The following is a 9,591-nucleotide window of genomic DNA, read 5'->3' as shown; positions in this document are numbered from 1 at the left end:
TTTTCAGAACAGTTTATTTCTCTTGTGTGCACTGAAGGAAGGATTTTCTACAGACACACTGTTTTGGCACCCAGCCCTTGCCTTTGTTTGGACTACCACATTGATGCAAAGGACTCTCAAATCATGCTCCAGAAATGAATTTTCTCCTCTCTTTTTAAAAAAATGTTTATTTATTTATTTTGAGGGAGAGAGTGCACACAGGAGGAAGCAGAGAGAGAGAGAGAACCCTGAGTCCGTTGTGGGGCTCCATCTCACGAACCAGGAGATCATGGCCTGAGTGGAAATCAAGGGTCAGACCCTTAACCGACTGAGCCACCCAGGTGCCCCAGAAATGAATTTTCAATTAACCTGCTTTATATCTCCACCTGAATATCCTGCAGGCATACCGACACAACATGTCCAAAACCAAACTCATGGCTGCATTCCTCAAGGCTAATCCCCTTCTGAATCCCCTACTTCTGTTACCAACATTACTGTCCATCCAGTCACCTCTGTTTGAAGCCTCAGAATGACCTTTGGTTCTTCCTTCTCTAGTGTCTCCTCTCATCTGATCAATTGCCAACTCCCACAGACACTCCTTTCGCAATATTTATCACATCCACCCCCCTCCCCAACCCATCCATTCCCACCGCTACCATTCTGACTCGGTTCTTATTTCCTCACTCCTTATCTTGACTATTAAAATGTTCTCCTAATTAGTCTTTCCGCCTCCAATGCTCTTCTTGTTCCAGCCATCCTATATTTTGCCTTACCCCAGACCAATCCTCCTAATGAATAACATACATGTTAGGATTAGGTTCAGCTTCCATCCAGCAAGAAAAAAAGGAGAAATGTCCTCTCCCTTTAAGAACATTTCCTAAAAGTTGTTCACACTATGTGCTTTACATTTCCTTAACCAGAATTTAGTACATGACCTCACCTAGCTGCAAGAGAAGTTAAGAAATGTAATATTTATTTTGCACAGGCATATCCCCAGCTAAAAAATGGTGCTCCTAATGAACAAACCACAAGGGTGAAAGGTATAGCATAGGGAATATAGAATGGTATGGTAATAGGTTGTACGATGACAAATGGTAGTGGCATTTGTGGGGAGCACAGCACAAGGTATAGCCTTGTCAAATCCCTGTGTTGTGCACTTGAAGCTAATGGAACACTGTGCATCAACTATACTTCCATAAATACATTTCTTTTAGGAATTAGTGCTTCTGTGACTAAAGAAGCAAGAAAGAATGGTATTCCAGGAGAGCTCCTTCATGCCACTTCTTGTTCAACAGCTTGCAGCGGTGCCCATTGAATTAAGAATACGCTAGGGGCGCCTGGGTGGCTCAGTCGGTTAAGCATCCGACTTCGGCTCAGGTCATGATCTCACGATCAGTGAGTTCGAGCCCCGCGTCGGGCTCTGTGCTGACAGCTCAGAGCCTGGAGCCCGTTTCAGATTCTGTGTCTCCCTCTCTCTCTGCCCCTCCCCTGTTCATGCGCTGTCTCTCTCTGTCTCAAAAATAAATAAACATTAAAAAAAAATTAAGAATACGCTCTTCATCCTGGCATTCAAGACCTACCACCATCTGGCCTTGGCTTACTCACCATCTATGCATGCTACAAAAACGGGACTGTGTGCTTCTTCCACATTTTCTTGCCTCTCCACGCAGTCCCAGTTAACCTCTCTCCCAAAGCCTTTCGTAATCCCCCTCGCTCCAGCTGTGCTTGCTGCACACAGCTGTGTGTACCCCAGAGGTGTGTTAATAGTTAACCCTCAGTTGGGAGTGAGGAACTCCCTGCCCTGCTGGCACTTCCATTGGACATAAGTGTGGTGTGGTGTTGGCGGTGCCTTATGCCATGCCTAATGTCTGAACTAGCAAAACCTCTCTTTAAGTAGGAGCTGGTGTCTCGGGGGCTTCTTCCAGGCACTGGCTGCTCCATAGCTGCTCTGCCTACATGTGAGGCAAACCAAGAAATGGGATATCTGCTCTCAGCCTCCCCAACAGTTGGTATAGGGTTTAACTTTCTGTTTTCTTTTTCTCTCCTTTCTTCCCCCTTAATTCTTCTTCTTCCATTCTACCATTACATTTCTTCCATCTTTTCATAATTTTATGTGCCTCCTCCTTGTCAGTGTGTAGTACGAAAAATTATTGACTCCTGTATTTAGACACCTTCCCCCACAAAACTTAATGTGTTTTCTCTGGATTCTGGATATGTAAGTATCAAATTACAAAATACCTTAAAAGTGGTCCAGTCTGATACCACCATCACCACCACCACCATCATCTGATGTTTGAAACTCTCAATAGGTTGGAGTATTGTTCAGCAAGAATTTCCTCCCTTCTTCCTCCCACTTGGATGGGAGTATATTTACTCACCTTTTAGATTTTGACCTTGACCATGTGGCCTACTTGGCCAATGAAATAAGTGGATGCGACTCAAGCAGAAGCAGCAAAATGTTTTACGGAGTTGCACTTGGACTCCTGCTTACGTGTGACTAGGCATGCCCCAGGTAGATATTGTCCTGTTGGCCTGGTATCAGAACAAAGATGAGAAATGTGTCTGAATCCGGCCTGCAGCTGCAAACCCATCTGCCTTGCTGCCTAAAGAAGACGTCCCAGGCAACCCACGGACCTATAAATTCTGTTTATTGAAACTTACTGAGTTTCAGAAAAATAAATTCTGTTGTTGAAACTTACTGAGTCTTGGAGTCACGTGTTATGCTTTATCATTGTGGCAATAGTTGAATAATATAAACCCTCTCTTCTACATCTGTTCCAGTTATCTATTTTTATGTAACAAACCACTCCAAAACATAGTGGCATAAAATTACAACCATTTTCTTATGCTCATGATTTTGTAGGCCAGAAATTCAGACTAGATCTTTGGCTGGGGTGGCTTAATGACTGGAGATGGCTGGAATAGCTCAACCAAGGCCATATTGCTGTGGCCTCACTTCTGGCTATCTGCTGGGATCCTTGCTTCTTTTCCACATTACATCTACTGAGGCTGGAATGTCTAAGATAGATCTTTCAGTCACGCCACTGGTGCCTGTGCTAGCGTGGCTGGAATAACTGGGGCTGGCTGAGCATCTGTCTCTCTGTCTCTCGGTGTGGCTAGCTTGGGCTTCCTTACAACATAGTGATCTCAGTGTAGTCAGACTTCTCGTAGTGGTTGACTTCCCTCAGAGGGAGTGTTCTAAGAAATCTAGGTTAGAAGCTGCAAGACTTCTTCTGACCTAGCCTCAAAAGTTCCACAATATCACTTCTTTCACACGTTGGTGGCCAAGAAAGTCACTAAGGCCAGTCCTGATTCAAGGGAGGAGAGTTAGGCTCCACCTCTAAAAGGGGGAGAAGCAAAAAATTTGCTGCCATCTTTGATCCACAGTAACGTCCTTAAAGCTCAAATGTGGGGGCGCCTGGGTGGCTCAGTCGGTTAAGCGGCCGACTTCGGCTCAGGTTATGATCTCACGGTCTGTGAGTTCGAGCCCCACGTCGGGCTCTGTGCTGACAGCTTGGAGCCTGGAGCCTGCTTCAGATTCTGTGTCTCTCTCTCTCTCTGCACCTCTCCTGCTCACTCTCATGCTCTGTCTCTGTCTCTCTCTCTCTCTCTCAAAAATAAATAAACATTAAAAACATTTAAAAAAAAAAAGCTCAAATGTGCATGCATTCTAGAACAGTGCTGCACACATATGTCACTATTCCCAAAAATGCCTTCACTCTGATGTCTCTTTGGACACCTCTGTTAGAAAGTTTTTGGGATCATTTAGTCATGTTCTTAAAATCATGACTCCATCGTTCATCATCCATCGTGAAGAATTTGTTTCCCTCACGAAAGCAATGCTATGGATTTTTTACTTATGAAGTGCTAAGAATGGTGTTTTTCCTACATTGTCAAAGTGACTGTTTTTCACTTCCAATATACTTATGCATTGGTTGATGGTTTGTATTATACACACTTGCAGGCTTCTGCTAGTAAAGAGATAATCTCAGTTCGAATTTCACATCTGATGCCAGTTCAGTATTTCCACATTATTTCACTTGAATGATCATGGCATCACTGGAATCACACAGCGGGAATTATTTTCTGCCACAAATGGACTGAAAAAGGAAAATGGTATCCCTCACAGGCAAATTTGGATTCTAGAGTACTTCTGTACCTTTACTGAGAGATACTAGATAGTTTAGCAATTAGAGCTAATAATTATATTTAAAAAGTTAAACTCTAGTCTAATTCTTTCCATGTCAGCAAAACACAGCTTTGTAGAAAATGCAATGTGATTTTTTTAAAAAAAGAATATTTGCCTTTCAAGTAGATTAGATTACTGAACAAACAAACCAAGCAAGGTGAAAATCCAAAATAATGAATAAGGTACTTTCCTTCCGTGGTGGACACCTTAGTGTGCCATAGCATTGTGGAGTCAAAGTACTGGTGACTTTGTAATCTGTAGTCCTTCCTCAAGGCTCCCCTCAATATCATCTCTACCCACAAAAAAGAAGGAAAAGAAAAAAGGGGGTCGTAAAAATGCCCCTAGAACCAAAAGTTCAGGTTCAGACTCAGATAAACACAGTGAGTCAACACTAAAAGGGAATTTGGTCAGAGTGGGAGTAAAAGGTAGGATGAAACAGAAATAATGTTTCTATGGTTTTAGAGAATAACTAAAGCTATGTTAACTCACATGTTCTTCTTAAACAGAACAGTGAAATAAAAGCATCAGAAGAAATGAGTTACAAGATGGGAATATAAATTAGTTGGGTGTCTGTGTTTTGTGGACAAAGGTTCTAAGGGTAGAGATTTAAAAAAATTTTTTTTAATGTTTATTTATTTTTTATTTTTGAGAGAGAGACAGAGCACGAGCAGGGGAGGGACAGAGAGAGAGGGAGATACAGAATCCAAAGCAGGCTCCAGGCTCTGAGCTGTCAGCACAGAGCCTGATGCGGGGCTTGAACTCACAAACCGTGAGGTCATGACCTGAGCTGAAGTCGGCTGCTTAACCAACTGAGCTACCCAGGCGCCCCTCTAAGGGTAGAGATTTAATTCAATAATACCACTGGATGTTTACTGAGTGGCTTACTGAATATAAATCACTCTGTAAGGTCCATAGAGTGAAATACAAAAAAAAAGGAGTGTAGGTTACTTGGGGACCTGATCAAAATGCATATTCCTGAGCCTGGAGGATGGCCTAGGAACCTACATTTCAACAAGCCACTCCTCTTCTCCTGCATTACCCCACCCCACTATTCAATAAAAAAGTATTTACGGAGTATTGAATTAACAGAGTTTAGAATGAAAGAGAAATTCAATAAAAAGTCTAGGGCTAGGCTTTCGAAGCCTATAAACCAAGTCCTTCTTACTGAGTAGGGATCTTCCTTGACTTACAGGGTTACATCCCCAAATTGAAAATATCGTAAGTTGAAAATGCATTTAAAATACCAAAATTATAGCCCATCATAACTTAGCTTAGCCTACCTTAAGTGTACTCAGAACATTTGCATTAACCTACAGCTGAGCAAAATCACCTATCCATGTCATTGATTGAATACTGTACTGGCACACAAAATAGAATGATTGCATAGGTGCAGAATGGTTGTTAAGTGTATTGGCTGTTGACCCTCTTGATTGTGTGGTTGACTGGGAGCTGGGGCTGCCACTGCCCCAGCGTCGTGAGAGAGGATCTTACTGCATATCGCTAGCCCAGGAAAAGATCCAAATTTAAAATTTGAAGTACTATTTCAACTGAGTGCATATCAATTTCACAATATGGTAAAGTAAAAAAATAATAAGTTGAACTATCATAAGCCACACCACCTGTCCAATGCTAAGAGAAGCAGGTGGGATTAGAGGGTAGGGTAGGAAATGGATATTAATTAGAATGGGTTATGGTTCTCCCAAGAACTTATTAAGCCAGGCCCTATAATTCTCTGCGGTCTGTTTGGGAAACAGTGGTGGACTTTTGAAAAGATAACTAACTGTACAAGTAGAACTCAATGGTGCCCAAACTTGACTCTCATCAGAATCATCTTGAAACAGTTTAGAAAGGATAGATTCCAGGGCTCCAACCCTGAAAATTTTATTTTTGTAGCACTGGGGTAGGACGAATGCATCTATATATGTTCTTATTCCTCCAGTTAACAGATTAATCCGATATAACAACCAAATCCAATGGAATCTGAAATCAAAGCAAAGCAAAGCATACTTTTGAGACCATTGGGGAAATTTCATGTATGTTAAACCTAATGCTGGGTTTCTTAAATGTGGCAACAATGTTCTGGATAGTAGGACGATGGCCTCATTCTTGGGAGAGTGAGGAGAAGTATTTAGGGATGGTGTCATGGTGTCTGCACACCCCTCTCGGGTGGCTCGGCAAAGAGCGAGTGTGTATACATATACAGAGAGCAAAGCAGTGAGGGAGGCAAGCCGTTAATGGCTGATAAAACTAGGTGAGGAGTGTATGGATGTTAACTGTTTTGCCCTTGAGACCTTATCTTCAGGCTAAAAGGTTTTCAAGATCATAAAACATTAATTATTTTTATAAGAGGGCATAAATGATGGGGGACGGGAAGTGCATGGGGTAGGAGAGCTCCATTCTTGATTTTGTTGCACGAGGGATTTGAGTACCATTACTGGAAGGTATGGGCTACAAAAGCTTGAAGCAGTGAGAGAGAGGTCACTGTGGGATACAGCTGAGGTTCTCCACTCATTTCCTTCTAGGACACACATGACAAATGATGCTTCTACTCAGTGCCCACGGCTAGGGGTGAACCTAGGCTTAGATGTAATTCCTGGCTACTGACCTGTCACACGACAGATTATCCTCCTACTTAAGAAAGAATGTTGGCCTGCAAGTAAGTGATGTTATCATATGGATAACCTTGAGTTCTTTCAAATTTATTTTTTTATTTTTTTATAAAGTTATGTGTTTATTTTGAGAGAGAGAACACGTGCACGAGAGCAGGAGAGGAGCAGAGAGAGAAAATCCCAGGCAGGCTCCACGCTGTCAGCACAGAGCCCAACATGGGCTCAAACTCACAAACTGTGAGATCATGACCTCAGCCGAAATCAAGAGTCAGAGGCTCAACCAACTGAGCCACCCAGGCACCCCTCATTCAAATGTATTTTAAAAATAATAATGCCCAGACTTCTCTATTTTTGTGTGGAAGGGGTTTGAAAATCCAACCAGTCACTATAATGCACAAAGAAAATATAGATTATTTGCTGTCTGTAGCTGATCTAATCTTTGTCATGGGCAGTCACAGCACTAGGTCACCAAGGGGAGGAGAAGATGACTTTAACTTGACAGTGAATGTAATGGAAGTTTTTCTCCAGTTTAAATAGCTTCCTGTGGATTACTCAGAGTCTGTTGGTAAGTAGTCAGCATTTCAGACTTCCTCTCTATCAAGTTACTCTGCAATGATGTGGTTACAGAAAATTGTAAGAGAGGTTACACTTTTTTATAAACTGAGAAAGAGTGGTATTTTACTAATAGGGAACATGCATGGACATGGTGGTAGATTATGAAAATAGCCCCATTCTTCACCTCTTCCTGTATCCTGACTTTTTGTTATCTTACTTTTCAGGGTCCTCTAACTCAGTCTGGGCTCAGCTGTATGGTTTTCTTTAGCCAATTGGTATAGCTGACCCAAGGCAAGCAGAGGTTTGAAATAGGCTTACACATGAGGCTTTCCTCTTGTGCCTGTGTGAGCACTATCACATGCCTACTGGGAGATATGAGACACATGGAGCACAGCTGAGTCCTCAGTCATCATGGCAGAGGTCATCCTAGATCAACTACCAGACAGACTTCTCCAGCCAGTCAGCTGAGCTGTCTAGTCATCTGACCCCCGCCACTCAGAAATGAGAGCGATAAACACCACTGTTGTGTGCCATGGAGGTTTTGTGGTTCAGTGTTAGTCCAGATCCTCTAAGAAGCAGATGCCAAGGTGGAATAAAATGTACAAGGATTTTATTCAGGAAATACCAATGGGAGAGAAAATAGAGAGGCAACCGTGAGCTAGGACAGCTGTCAGAAGGCCACGCAAGTCTGACCCACATGAAGGAAAGAGGGAAGGAAAGAGGGAAGGAAAGTTGGGTAGAAATGTCTGCCATGCAGTCTAAAGAAAGTTCAACAAGGCTATGGGGAAGCTCAGTCAAAGCCAACTGTCAGAGGAGTCTCGAGCCTCCCAGGAACAGGTCTGCCTTAGTATCCCCACTACATGCAGCCATTGGCTGGGAGAAACCTATGGGAAGCATGGCCTTGGCACAAAATTGGCAGTGGGTTTCAGAGCACACTAATTGGCCAACTAGGCTCATAAGTCTGCAAGGTGTTTTTTTCATGGCTGCCAAAGCTACATAGCATTATCGTGGTGAGATTTAACAGAGGCATCAAGAATCTACTTACTTGTAGAAGAGCAGCTCTTAACATGGCTGATATTGCTTCCTGGGGGGAATTTTGGAAACGAATGGGGGCATTTTTTGGCTGTCATCATGATTGAGGCAGTGCTACTGGCATTTAGTGGGCACTAGCCAAAGATGCTTGATGTCCTGTAAATTCCTGGACCATTCTGCACAAGAAACCATCCTGTGTGCTTCATGAAGTTTCAATGTCCTGTTTGATATCCACAAAGGGAATAATCTGTTTAAAATGATCTGAGCCAAGAACCTAACTCTGTTTTAGACAGAAGCATCAAAATTTTTTTTTTTTTGCCCAACACAAATATGCACTGTGTCTATGATTACCGTTATTGTGGACCTTGAAGAATGATTGCTCCGTTTCAAACGTTACTAAATGTATGTGACCCATATTAGGAAATCATGCCACCAAGCAACAGTACTTGCAGTATTTGAATTGCCAAAATGATGTCCCGAGACAGTCTACATTGATGTGCAATGTGCAAACATTTAGTTATTTCATTACATACCCTGTGAGATCATTCCCAGGCATGTATTTACAATAAAATATATATTATTCCATTACGTTGATTTTCCTGAAATTATGTGATAGGTAAGCTATATTATTTTTAAACTTCATTTTTGGATGAATGAAAGTGCTACGTCTGACAGGGTTAAGAACCACTCCTGTAGAATGGGGGGTCAAAAAGCCATATATGGATTACAAAAGTAAAGGGAAATGTACACCCGTGGTCATAGCAGTGTTATTCACAACAGCCAAAAAGGTAGAAGCAACCCAAGTATCTGTTGACAGATGAATGAATAAACAAAATGTGGAGTATGTACACATATACATAACAGAATATTAAAAGGCCTCCAGGGGTGCCTGGCTGGCTCAGTTGGAAGAGCATGTGACGCTTGGCCTCTGGGTCATGAGTTTGAGCCCCACAATGGGTGTAGAGATAACTTAAAAATAAAATCTTTAAAAAAAAGGGGAAGGAAATTCTGACGCATGCTACAACACAGAGGAACCTTGAAGATATTATGCTAAGTGAAATAAGCCCAGTCACAAAAGGACAAATATTGCACGACTCTACCAATACCAGTTACCTAGAGTAAGCAAATTCATAGACAGGAAGTAGAATGGTGGTTGCCGTTGGCTGAGGAGAAGGGGAAAAAGGGGGATTGTGCGTTATTGTTTAATGGATACAGAGCTTAAGTTTT

Source organism: Panthera leo, chromosome A3 (genome assembly GCF_018350215.1).
Source record: "Panthera leo isolate Ple1 chromosome A3, P.leo_Ple1_pat1.1, whole genome shotgun sequence".
NCBI classification, from domain to species: domain Eukaryota; kingdom Metazoa; phylum Chordata; class Mammalia; order Carnivora; family Felidae; genus Panthera; species Panthera leo.
This window is presented reverse-complemented; position numbering follows the sequence as displayed.